Source organism: Muscardinus avellanarius (genome assembly GCF_963383645.1).
Source record: "Muscardinus avellanarius genome assembly, chromosome: 13".
Taxonomy (NCBI): domain Eukaryota; kingdom Metazoa; phylum Chordata; class Mammalia; order Rodentia; family Gliridae; genus Muscardinus; species Muscardinus avellanarius.
The window spans coordinates 68095742-68107209 of record NC_137799.1 but is presented as its reverse complement, the minus strand read 5'-3'; the positions used below and the strand labels follow the sequence as shown (position 1 = coordinate 68107209).

General features: G+C 38.7%; 1 pseudogene across 1 annotated transcript; it reads right to left on the bottom strand.

Moving 5' to 3' along the window:
- Nucleotides 1-4389: 4389 nt before the first annotated feature.
- On the bottom strand, nt 4390-9684 carry LOC308272239 (large ribosomal subunit protein mL39-like; annotated as a pseudogene). The gene is made up of 2 exons: nt 9650-9684; nt 4390-5254 (listed from the first exon to the last, which is right to left on the bottom strand). The product of its transcript is annotated as a large ribosomal subunit protein mL39-like (transcript).
- Nucleotides 9685-11468: the final 1784 nt, after the last annotated feature.

Sequence of the window (11468 nt, the reverse complement as noted above, 5' to 3'; positions counted from 1 at the left end):
GAGATATAGGCCTGTAGTTTTCCTTCCTTGAACTATCTTTATTTGGTTTTGGTATTAATGTGATGTTGGCTTCATAGAATGTATTTGGGAGAGTCCCATTTTTTTCTATTTCACAAAATAGGTTGAGGAATATTGGTTTTATCTTTTCTATAAAGGTTTTATAGAATTCACTTGGGAAACCATCTGGTCCTGGGCTTTTCTTTGATGATAGGCTCTTTATTGCTGTTTCAATCTCTTTGATTGTTATTGGTTGATTTAAATTTTCTATATCTCCTTGACTCAGTTTAGGAAGGTTGTATTTATCTAGATAGTTGTCAATTTCCTCTAGATTTTCCATTTTGTTGAAGTATAATTTTCTTTTCTTTTTTTTTTTTTTTTTTTTTGGTGGTACTGGGGTTCCTGGAAGCCCTTCTACCTCCGGGCTACACTCCCAGACCTATTTTATATTTTTATTTAGAAACAGGGTCTCCTAAGCCAGCGCATGCGGCTGGCTTCGAACCTGTGCGATCCTCCTGTCTCCGCCTCCCAAGCGCGGGGATTACAAGCGTGCGCCACCACGCCTGGCTGAAGTATAATTTTCAAAGTATTTTCTGATAATCCTCTGGATTTCTGCACTGTCAGTAGTAATATCTCCTATTTCATCTCTTATCTTCATAATTTGGGCCGACTCTCTCTTTTTTAGTTAGGTTAGCTAGTGGTTTATGTATCTTGTTAATTTTTTTTGAAAACCCAGCTTTTGGTTTTTTTGATTTTCTGTATTGGTTTTTATTCTCTACTTCATTAATTTCTGCTCTGAGTTTAATTTCCTGTCTTCTGCTGGCTTTGCAGTTGGATTTTTCCTGTTTTTTAAGGGCTTTGAGGTGTGTCTTAGGTTATTGATTTGATGATTTTCTGTTTTTCTTATATGAGCACTCAGTGCTATAAATTTTTCTCTTAATACTGCCTTCAAAGTGTCCCAGAGGTTTTGCTAATGTTGTATGTTTCTATAAATTTCTTGATTTCACCTCTTATATCTTCTATGACCCATTCTTCATTCAGAAGTGTGGTGTTCAGTCTCTACATGTTTATGTGGTTTCTCTAGGTCTTCTTATAGTTGATTTCTGATTTCATTCCATTATAATCTGAAAAGATAAAAAGACACAGGGAAGTAAGTCACATTTTTTGAATTTGCTAGTGCTCACTTTGTGGCCCAGGATGTGATCTATTTTGGAAAAGGTTCCATGAGCAGCTGAGAAAAATGTGAACTTCGTTGTAGTTGGGTGAAATATTCTACATGTGTCCAACAAGTCTATTTGATTAATGGTGTTCTTTTTTTTTTTTTGGTGCCACTTGGGTTCCTGGAAACCCTTCTACCTCTCTCCCAGATATATATATATATATATATATATATATATATATATATATATATATATATATAGTATTTTTTTTAAATTTGGAAACAGGGTCTCTGAAGCCAGTGTGCACATGGCTGGCTTTGAGTCTGCACTATCTTCCTGTCTCCACCTCCCAAGCGTGGGGATTACAAGTGTGCACTACCACACCCGGCTTAATGGTGTTCTTTAGTTCTGAGGCATCTTTACTGACCTTTTTGTGTTGAAGTCTCCCAGTATTATTGTACTGGAATTTATGTGTGACTTAATATCATAGAGGGTTTGTTTTATGAAAGTAGCTGCACCTAAAATGTTGATTATTGGTATTTCTTCTTGCTGGATTGTTCCTTTTACCAGTAAAAATGACATTCTTTTTCTCTTCTAATAAGCTTGGGCTTGAAGTCTAACTTGTTTGATATAATAGTTGGTACTCCTACTTGCCTTCAGATTCCATTGACTTGGATTACTTTGCTCCAGCCCTTTACCTTAAGTTTGTTACTATCTTTATTTGTAAGGTGTGTTTCTTGCAAGCAGCAGATACATGGGTTCTGTTTTTTTTTTTTATCCATTTTGCCACTTTATGTCTTTTTATTGTGGAATTGAGGCCATTTACATTCAGTGTGATTATTGAGGGACAATTTTTTTTTTTTTTTTTTTTGGTGGTACTGGGGTTCCTGGAAACCCTTCTATCACCAGACTACACTTCCAGACACCTATTTTTTATATTTTTATTTGGAAACAAGGTCTCTTAAGCCAGCAAGGCTGGCTTCGAACCTGTGTGATCCTCCTGTCTCTGCCTACCAAGCACAGGAGTTACAAACGTGCGCCACCATGCCTGGCTTGATGGATGATTTTTAATTCTTAACATGTTATGATTTTATTTCAGTTTGAAATACTGTTTGTTCTTCTTTGCTTAGTTGTCTGCTGGACGAAAATTCTGGTTTCTCTGGTTCTGACATGTATTACTTATTTCTTCTTTGTCATTAATTTCTTTGAGTATTTTCTCTAGTGCTGGTTTTGAAGACATAAATTCCATCAGCTTCTGTTTGTCATGGAAGCTTCTTATTTCCCTATGTTATTTGAAAGATAGTTTTCCTGGGTAGGAATTTGTTGGCTAGAAGTTGTTTTCTTTCAGAGTCTGGAATATGTTACTTCAGGCCTATCTGGCTTTCATGACTGGGTTGAACTGTAAGATCTCACACACAGGGATTTTATCAAAGCTGCATGAATTCCTTGAGGTGCAGCACTGGGATTTCTTGATTGTGTTGAGTGCTGGGCTGGAGCTCTCGCAGGTGTGGTGAACTCACCGCAGCTGCTGGCAGTATGGTGCTGATGCCACACCATTGGCCCTGAAGCTGGTGTATTTCTTTTCTGGTTTTGAATTCTGCTCTGAATCCCTGGAGGGCATGATGGGCTTGGCTGCTGGAAACTCTAGCCAGTCTTTGTGCTGAAAAAACTGGTGAATTACAACCGACTGGACTGCAACTGGTCACTACAGCTCCTAATTTTCATCCCTGGAATCTGGATCTGTAAGGCAAGATGGTGTCGGCACGGTCCACAGCAGGCAGGTTCCTTTTCTGCTTTCTGGTTGTTCTTCTAGTCTTCTTTTTCTCTGTCCCTTGTATTTATAGTTTTTGTTTCTCTATTGATAGTATTTTCTGGTTATGTAAGGTGTTATTTTTGAGGCTATGGAGATTGAGTGTCAGCAGTATTTGTAGATGATGCTTTACTTGGTTGCCATCTTCCCAGTCTCCGAGTATTTATTTTATACACTGGGTTAAACCCAATATGACTTTTTTATTTCACTGCTTAATTTGTTCTGTTTTGGCCATTTGGATATCTTTTATTTGGCTCCTGTGTCCCTTTCTTATAAACCTATCATTTTGGTTTTTTAAGCACTTCCTTTCTCACATGACAATATACTCTAGGTTCATTTTGTATATGTTTTGTTTTGGTTCTAGAATCAATCATTTCTCCCATGGGCTCTACTTTATTGGAGAATGGTGTGAGAAACCAATATCTGAGTTCCTCCTGTGACCTTTTTCTCCTTTAGCTTTCACATATTAGGGGAAGCATCTTTTTGTGACTGACTAATCTCGCTTAGCATAATGTCCTTCAGATCCATCCATTTCCCTGAAAATGATATAACTGTGTTTTTCTTATGGCTGAGTAAAATTCCATTGTGTACATATCCCACAGTTTTGTAATCCATTCATCTGTTGATGGACATCTTGGCCAAATAAAAGATATCCAAATGGCCAAAACAGAACAAATTAAGCAGTGAAATAAAGGAGTATTTTAATTGTAATTTTCAACTTTCACTTAGGTCTGTGATCCACTTTGAGTTATTTTTGTGCATGGTGTAAGGTCTGTATCTCAATCCTTCTGCTGCTTGCATGTGGAAGTCAGTCTGTTCCAGGATCATTTGTTAAAGAGACCATCCATCCTCCACTGAATTGTCTGTACTCAGACGAGCATGGTGGTGCACATTTGTAGTCTCAGTACTTGGGAGGCCAAGGCAGGAGGATTGCAAGTTCATGGCCAGCCTTAGCTACTTAGTGAGGGCCTCTGCAACTTAGTGAGACCCTGTTTCAAATTAAAAGTGTAAGATAGTAGCTCGGAGGCAGAATGCTCCTAGGGTTCCATCCCCAGTACCACAATAAATAAAAGTAAAAAGAAATGTCTATACTTCAGTTGACTGTATCTGTGCAGGGCTGTCTCTGTGCTCTCTGCTCTGTTCCTTACATCAGTGTGTCCATTCTTCACAAAATCTGTAACTCACGTGATTAGCACAACTTTGCAGGAAATCTTGAGGTTGGGTGGTATCAGTTCTCAAGACTTTTTTTTATTATTATGTTGGCTATTTTGAGTCTTTTGCTTTCTCACATAAACTTTATTTTATATTAAAACCTTTATTTTAATTAAGCTATACATATTTAAATTTTAGAAGTTACTAGGTTAGACATACTTCCCTCTGTCGATTTGATTTGATCTTCAGTTACATTTTCTGAGATCTTTCTTATAGCTTATTCCATATTGTAAAATGTACTCTTAGGTGAACAGGTAAAGAAAGACCCTGGAATCTTCTTATGAGACTTGGCTGAGTGGATTGAAGATTGTGAACCACTAACACTTTGTACTGGAACAAATACTTGTTCTTGGAATAAGAGGGCCCTCCCTCATATCAGTGAAGTTACCAATTGTATGTAGCTTTACTATTCTCTCGGGGTACTGGGACGCTTTCTCTTCTATAAAATCTACTTTGTACATGTGTTGAATATTTCTACTGCCACTTTGCTTCAACTTCCAGAGCTTCAAATGGGAGATATTCATAAATTAAAGCATGAGCATTTTTTTGTGAAGCAGCATAGGTTCTCTCTTGTTGGCATCCATTCATTTAATCTCTTATCCAAAACTATATTACAGCAGAAGTCTCCAGCAATTACAGGAACTTCTGGAACTCTGACCAAACTGACAATATACTCATCTTTGAATGCCTGTAATACAGCCTATCGTCATGGTACAGGAATGCCAGTAAGGCTTATTGGCTCCTCCTGGATCACAATTTATGAAAGTGAGAAATTTAATTTCATAGGATTTGGTCAAAGGCTATCCATATCCAAAAGTCAGAATGGACTCCCTGCAGTATCACTCAGTTAAATATATGGCACAACTGTCAGCAGTTGAACTGTTTTTATTCATCCCAAAGACAGTGCCAGGATCATTTTCCCCCAACATTTTTAACTCTAATCTTCTCAGTTCAGAAAGTTAATAATGGTCTCTTTTTTTCTTTATTGAGGAGATCTTTCTGTTTTTCTGTCAGTTTGGTAGATGACAATGTAACAGCTGGGACTGTTGCTATAAATTTCCAGCTGGCCCTGCCACTTGGGACAAACCACCAGTTGCAGCCCCCAGAGAGTAGTGACCATCAAATACCATTGCCCCTGTGTAAACTTTTTTTTTTTTTTTTTTTTTTTTTTGGTGGTACTGGGGGTGGAACCCAGAGGCTTTCTACCTCTCTGGGCTATACTCCCAGACCTTTTTTTTTTTTTCTTTGGGAAACAGGATCTCACTAAGTTTCTGGAAGCCTCACTGAGTAGCTGAGGCTGGCTTCGAACCTGTGCAATCCTCCTGTCTCAGCCTCCCAAGTGTGGGGATTACAATCGTGCGCCACCACGCCCGGCAACCCTCATGTAAACTTTAAAATCAATTAGTTGATATGTACAGCATAGCTTGCCAAAATATTGATTGGGATTGTATTGAATCTATAGATTAAATTGGGGAAATTTGACATCTGGATAGTTTTGAGCTTTCTGATCTATAAATATAAACTGGGTTTTTTATTTACAGTTTTCATTCTTCATTGTTCATATATAGGAAAACAGTTGTGACTTCTATATTAACTTTGTGTCTTGTGACCTTTCTGTCTTACTGTATTACCTAGGGATTCCATTCTATGTTGAGTAGGACTTGTGAGCGAGAACATCTTTGTCTTATTCCCAGTCCTTGGGGGAAACACATTTAGTTTTTCATAAGTAAGTATTGCTATAGTTTGCATGTTGAACATCTTCTAAAGGTCCATGGGTTGAAGGCTTGGTCCTCAGAGGGTAGGAACCTGTAGAGGTTGGGCCCTTAGGTCATTGCAGCATGTGCTTGAAGGACATTGTGGTATTCTATCCTCTTTTTAAACCCATTTGCTTCCTGGCTGGTGAGGTAAGTGGTTTTGCTTCATCAGAGGCTTCTGCCATCCTGTAATGCCTCCCTTTAGGTCTAAAAGCAATGGGTTTCCTCATCATAGACTGGAACCTCCAAAACTATGAGCCCAAATCACCCTTTTCTTTAAGTAGTTATCTCAGTTATTTTGTTAGAGTGATACTAATCCAAGTATAACGTTAGATGTAAGGGGCTTTTTTTGGTAGACATTGTTTATCATTTTATGAAAATCCCCCACTCCTAGTTTGCTCAGTTTCCATCATGAATAATTGTTAGGTTTTGTCAAATATTTTTATGCATTGATTGACATGATCATGTAATTTTTCTTCTTCAGCTTGTTGGTGTGTTGAATTTTATTCGTTGAATTTGTAGATTTAAAACTACTGATTTTCACTGAGGCGAAATGTACAGTGAAATATGCAGATGTTAAATTTATACATGGACCTGTTTTATAAATATATGTACGGTGTCACTCCATTCAAGATATAAAACATTTCCATTACCCAGGAAAGTTTGTTTTTGTTCCCTTCTTGCTGATTTCCATCCCCGCGGGCAGTTATGGTCCTGATTTCTATCACTGAAAGTTCATATAAATGGGATAATACAAGTTTTGTTGTCTGGACTTAACATAATTTTGTTGAGATTTGATCTGTTACCTCATGTAAGTAGTATTCCATAGATATATTTACTACAATATATTTATCTATTCTACTTTTGACAATCCTTTAGATTATTTACAGTCTTCATCTGTTTTCAGCTGAATTACCATATTTTTGGCTGCAATTACCATTTTTAAACCATCTTGTAGTAGACATATGTTTTCATTTTTCATGAGTAAAAGTGGAGTTTGGTGGTCATACGTTTGGCCTTAAAGGAAATTATTTTTCCATTTTAGTTCCTGAATTGGCTTTTTAGCTATATTTCTTTGTATCATTTTTAAATGTTTGCTCTGTGCATTAAAATATGCATCCTCTGCTTAAACACAGTCTGTTTAGAGGTAATATGGTACCACTTCACATTAAAAATAAGAGTCTTACAACAGTGACTCCCTAGTCCTTTGAGCCATTATTACCATTTATTTTACATCTACTCATTTTATAAAGTCTAAAATATAATGCTGTTTATGACTGCTTGAAATTATGTTTTTTTTCATATAATTTTTTTTCACTGCTGGGAATTGAACTCACAGCTTCACGCATGCTAGGCAAATGCTCTATCCTAAGCTATATCCCCAACATTTTCATAGAATTTAAGAGAAGAAAAAGAGCTGGGCGTGGTGGTGCACGCTTGTAATCCCCACGCTTGGGAGGCTGAGACAGGAGGATCGCACAGGTTCAAAGCCAGCCTCAGCTACTTAGTGAGACTCTCAGCAACTTAGTGAGACCCTGTTTCCAAATAAATTGTAAAATAGGTCTGGGAGTATAGCCCGGAGGTAGAAAGCCCCTGGATTCCACCCCCAGTACTACCAAAAAAAAAAAAAAAAAATCCGGGCGTGGTGGCGCACGCTTGTAATCCCAGCATTCTGGAGGCTGAGACCTGGAGGATCGCAGTTCGCGGACAGCCTCAGCTACTTAGTGAGGCCCTCTGCAACTTAGTGAGACCCGGTTTCAAAATAAGGAATAAAAAATAGGGCATGGGGTGTAGCTCGGAGGTCAAATGCCCCTGGGTTCCATCCCCAGACACGGGAAAAAAAAAAAAGAGAGAGAGAAGAAAAAGAATCATCTTCAGGCAAGTCTTATTGATTTATTTTTCCATCTGATAACATTTATTTCCAACCAAATTTCTCAGAAAAAAAAAGACTGAAAAAAGTCTCAGTTACATGAAGGACAATATCTAACAGAATAATATACACAAAACTAAGACACAGGAGAATTGAAAAGAAAATGGAATAGAAAAAATATTTGAAGTAATAATGGCTGGCAGTTTTCTCAATTTGGTAAAAAGCATCAACTTACATAACTAAGAAGAATGGCAAACCCAAGCAGCATAAATATATAAATAACTACCCTAAAGCACATCAAAATCAAATACTAGAAACTAAAACTAATTTTAAATGTTAAGAATATTTTAAGAAAATAAGATATATTACATGGGAGGAACAATGGTACAAACTTTTGCTGACTTCTCATCAGAAACAATGAAATGCACCAGGCATGGTGGCACACACCTGTGATCCCAGTACTTGGGAGGCTAAGACAGGAAGATTTTGGGTTGGTGGACAGTCTCAACCACTTAGTTAGGCCCTCCGCAACGTAGTGAGACCTTGTTTCAAAATAAGGAATAAAAAATAGGGCTGGGGGTGTAGCTTGAGGGTAGAATGTTCCTGGGTTCAATCTCCAGTTCTGGGGGGAAAAAAAGACAACATCATGAAAGTACTAGAAGAAAAACAAAAACATTGTTAACTCAAATTTTGATAGAAAGATCCTCAAAAACAGGATTAAGGGATAGGGGTGAAGTTCAGTCGTAGATCCCATACCTAGCTTGAGTGAAGCACTGGGTTCAATCCCCAGCATTTGTAAAAATCTAAAAAACACAAAACAAAAACTGAGGATTACATAAAATCATTTTCCAATACCTGACAAAACCCACTGCCAGAAGACTAGCACTGTAAAAATGCTAAAAGAAGCTCTTCAGGTTGGATTAAAGTGTTATCAGATGGAAAAGTTACTCTGTGAGGGTCACCTGAGATGTGTTACATTTCGAAGAGGATTTTTTCTCTTAAATTCTGTGAAAGTGATGGGGATATAGATCAGTTGTAGAGCATTTGCCTAGCATATGCAAGGCTCTGGGCTCTCTCCATATATAGATAGATGATAGATAGATAGAGATAGAATGAATCAGTTAATAGACATCTTTCCACTTTTTGATATTGCAAATAATAATGTTATGAAATTTTGTGTGCAAGCCTTTATATGAATATATTTTTTCATTTCTTTGGGGCATATATCTGTGGTATTTGGGGTTCTCCATAAAAACATAACTAATAGGATGGATATATTTATGTACATAGACTTATTTTAAAGAATTGGTTCACATGATTGGGGAGTCTTAGTAAGTTCAAAATTTGCAGGTCAGGCTAGCAGACTGAACCCAAGAGGGATTACAATTTGAGTCTCAGGCAGTTTGTTGGTAGAATTTTTTTTGCTCAGGAGAGGTGAGTCTGTTGATTGGATGAAGTCCACCCAACTGTAGTGGCAAGCAGTCTGCTTTTAAGTTGATGTCATCCCCAAAACATCTCCATAGAAACATCCTAAATGCTGTTTGACCAAGTATCTGGGCACTGTGGTCCAGCCAAATTGACACATAAAATTTACGATCACAATAATTGAGAGTAAAATTATTGTTAGTGTTTTGAGAAACTGCCCATCTGTTTTACAAAGTGCCTGGGCTATTTTACAACCTCACTAGAAATATTGGAGGGTCCTAATTTCTCAACATCTTCACCAACAATTATTTTCTCATTTTTTTATAGCCATCCAAGTGCGTGTGTGAAGTGGCCTTATGTATTTTTTGATTGCAGGAGTTGTCAGGCCTCTTCAGATCTTCTATTATGATATAGTAGTTACAGTTCTTTATCAAAGAGCTGTGCTTTGGACATCATGTTGTGTACTGAGTATAGAGTAGTAAACAGCATAAACTTGGTTTCTTTCCGACAACAACAAGTCAACAAAACTTTGTGATTAATAGTTTAAAAAGAAACAAATATGTTAAAGTGATAGAAGATATTAAGTTCTGGGTTCTGGGAAAATGTTGCCTGGACCAGCAGCATCGGCTCCATCTGGTAATTTTTAGAAATGTAAATTCTCAGGCCCTTGCTCACCTCTGTTGAATCAGAATCTCTAGGGGAGGACTTCCGGGAAGATGGCGACCGAGAAAAGCGGGGCTTAAGAGCCCCGCTAACAACAAATCTCCATTACCACAAAATCAGCGCCTTTCATAGCCAGAAAACACCATCACCAGTGAAACAAAAAATCACCAGGCTCCAGAGAGAAAGCGGACTGAGAACAGAGCCACAGAGGAGATACACCGGCCTCGCGCCCGAGGACGCGGCAGACGCGGCAGCAGCGCCATACTGCCCGCGGCAGCGGCGAATTCACCAGACGGCCACAGCAAGCCGAGGTGAGCCACTGCGGAATAGCTAGGCGAGATTTCTCCGCGCAGAGAGCATCTACAGCTCCAAGTGGCTGGGCTCAGCACACGCTGCAGGGACTCAGAGTAGAAATCAAAATCAAGAAGAAAAACGCCAGCCCCACAGCCGAGGGCGTAGCAGCGGCGCCATATTGCTACCGGCGGCAGCAGCAGCGAGGCCAGTACAGCTACATCTGCGTACTCAAGAACAGTGAGTCAAATTGCCGGCCACAGAGGAGAAATCCCTGGGACCTGACCCAGTGGGGGAGGGGCGGTGGCCGAGATATCACACCATAGGAGAACGTGCAACCTGGCACCCCCCACAATCTAAAGCAGCCTCTATCGACTCTCTGGGTCGGAGACTCTGTGATACAACCCAGTAAAGGAGTAGTGGGGTCTGAGATACTACTGACTCGAGATCCAGAACACCTTAAGGGAAGTCATAGTGACCCAAGGGAAGAACCCAGAGAAGGCACAAACATCCGAAATCATGGGAAAGAGGTATAATACTGGAGCAATTAATGCCCACAACCCCACAACATCAGAACCCGATAAAACAGAAAATCAGAGATTTCTAGAAGATCAAATCAGGAAAATAACTGTAGAAATAATAGAGGTGCTTCGAAAAGAACTCAGAGAGAGCCAAAAAGAGATAAAGGATGCAATTAATGAAGTAAAGGCCTCAATTCAAAGCACAAACAACCGATTAGAACACATGGAGAACAGAATCTCGCTCTTAGAAGATGAGCAATCCAAAAATGAACTCATAGTTTCTAATCTAGAAAAAAATATCCGACAGCAGGAATCTGATATTGAAGAAATATGGGCCCATTTTAAGAGAGCTAACCTAAGAATTATTGGAATAGAGGAGGGAAAAGAAAGTGAAACCAAAGGGATCAACAATCTCTTCAAGGAAGTAATAGCAGAAAATTTTCCAAACATAGAGCAAGAGGTTGATACAAAGGTCCAGGAAACTTATAGAACTCCCTTTAGACAGGATCAGAGAAGAGGATCCCCACGCCACATAATTGTCAAAATGACCAATGTGGAAGCCAAGCAGAGAATCTTAAAGGCAACAAAAACAAAGGGCCAAGTGACATTCAGAGGCAAACCAATTAGAATCACTCCAGACTTCCCAAACCAAGTTATGAGAGCCAGAAGGGCTTGGAGTAACATATTCCCAATTCTGAAAGAAAACAACTTCCAGCCAAAAATTTCCTACCCAGCAAAACTTTCTATCAAATTAGATGGAGAAAT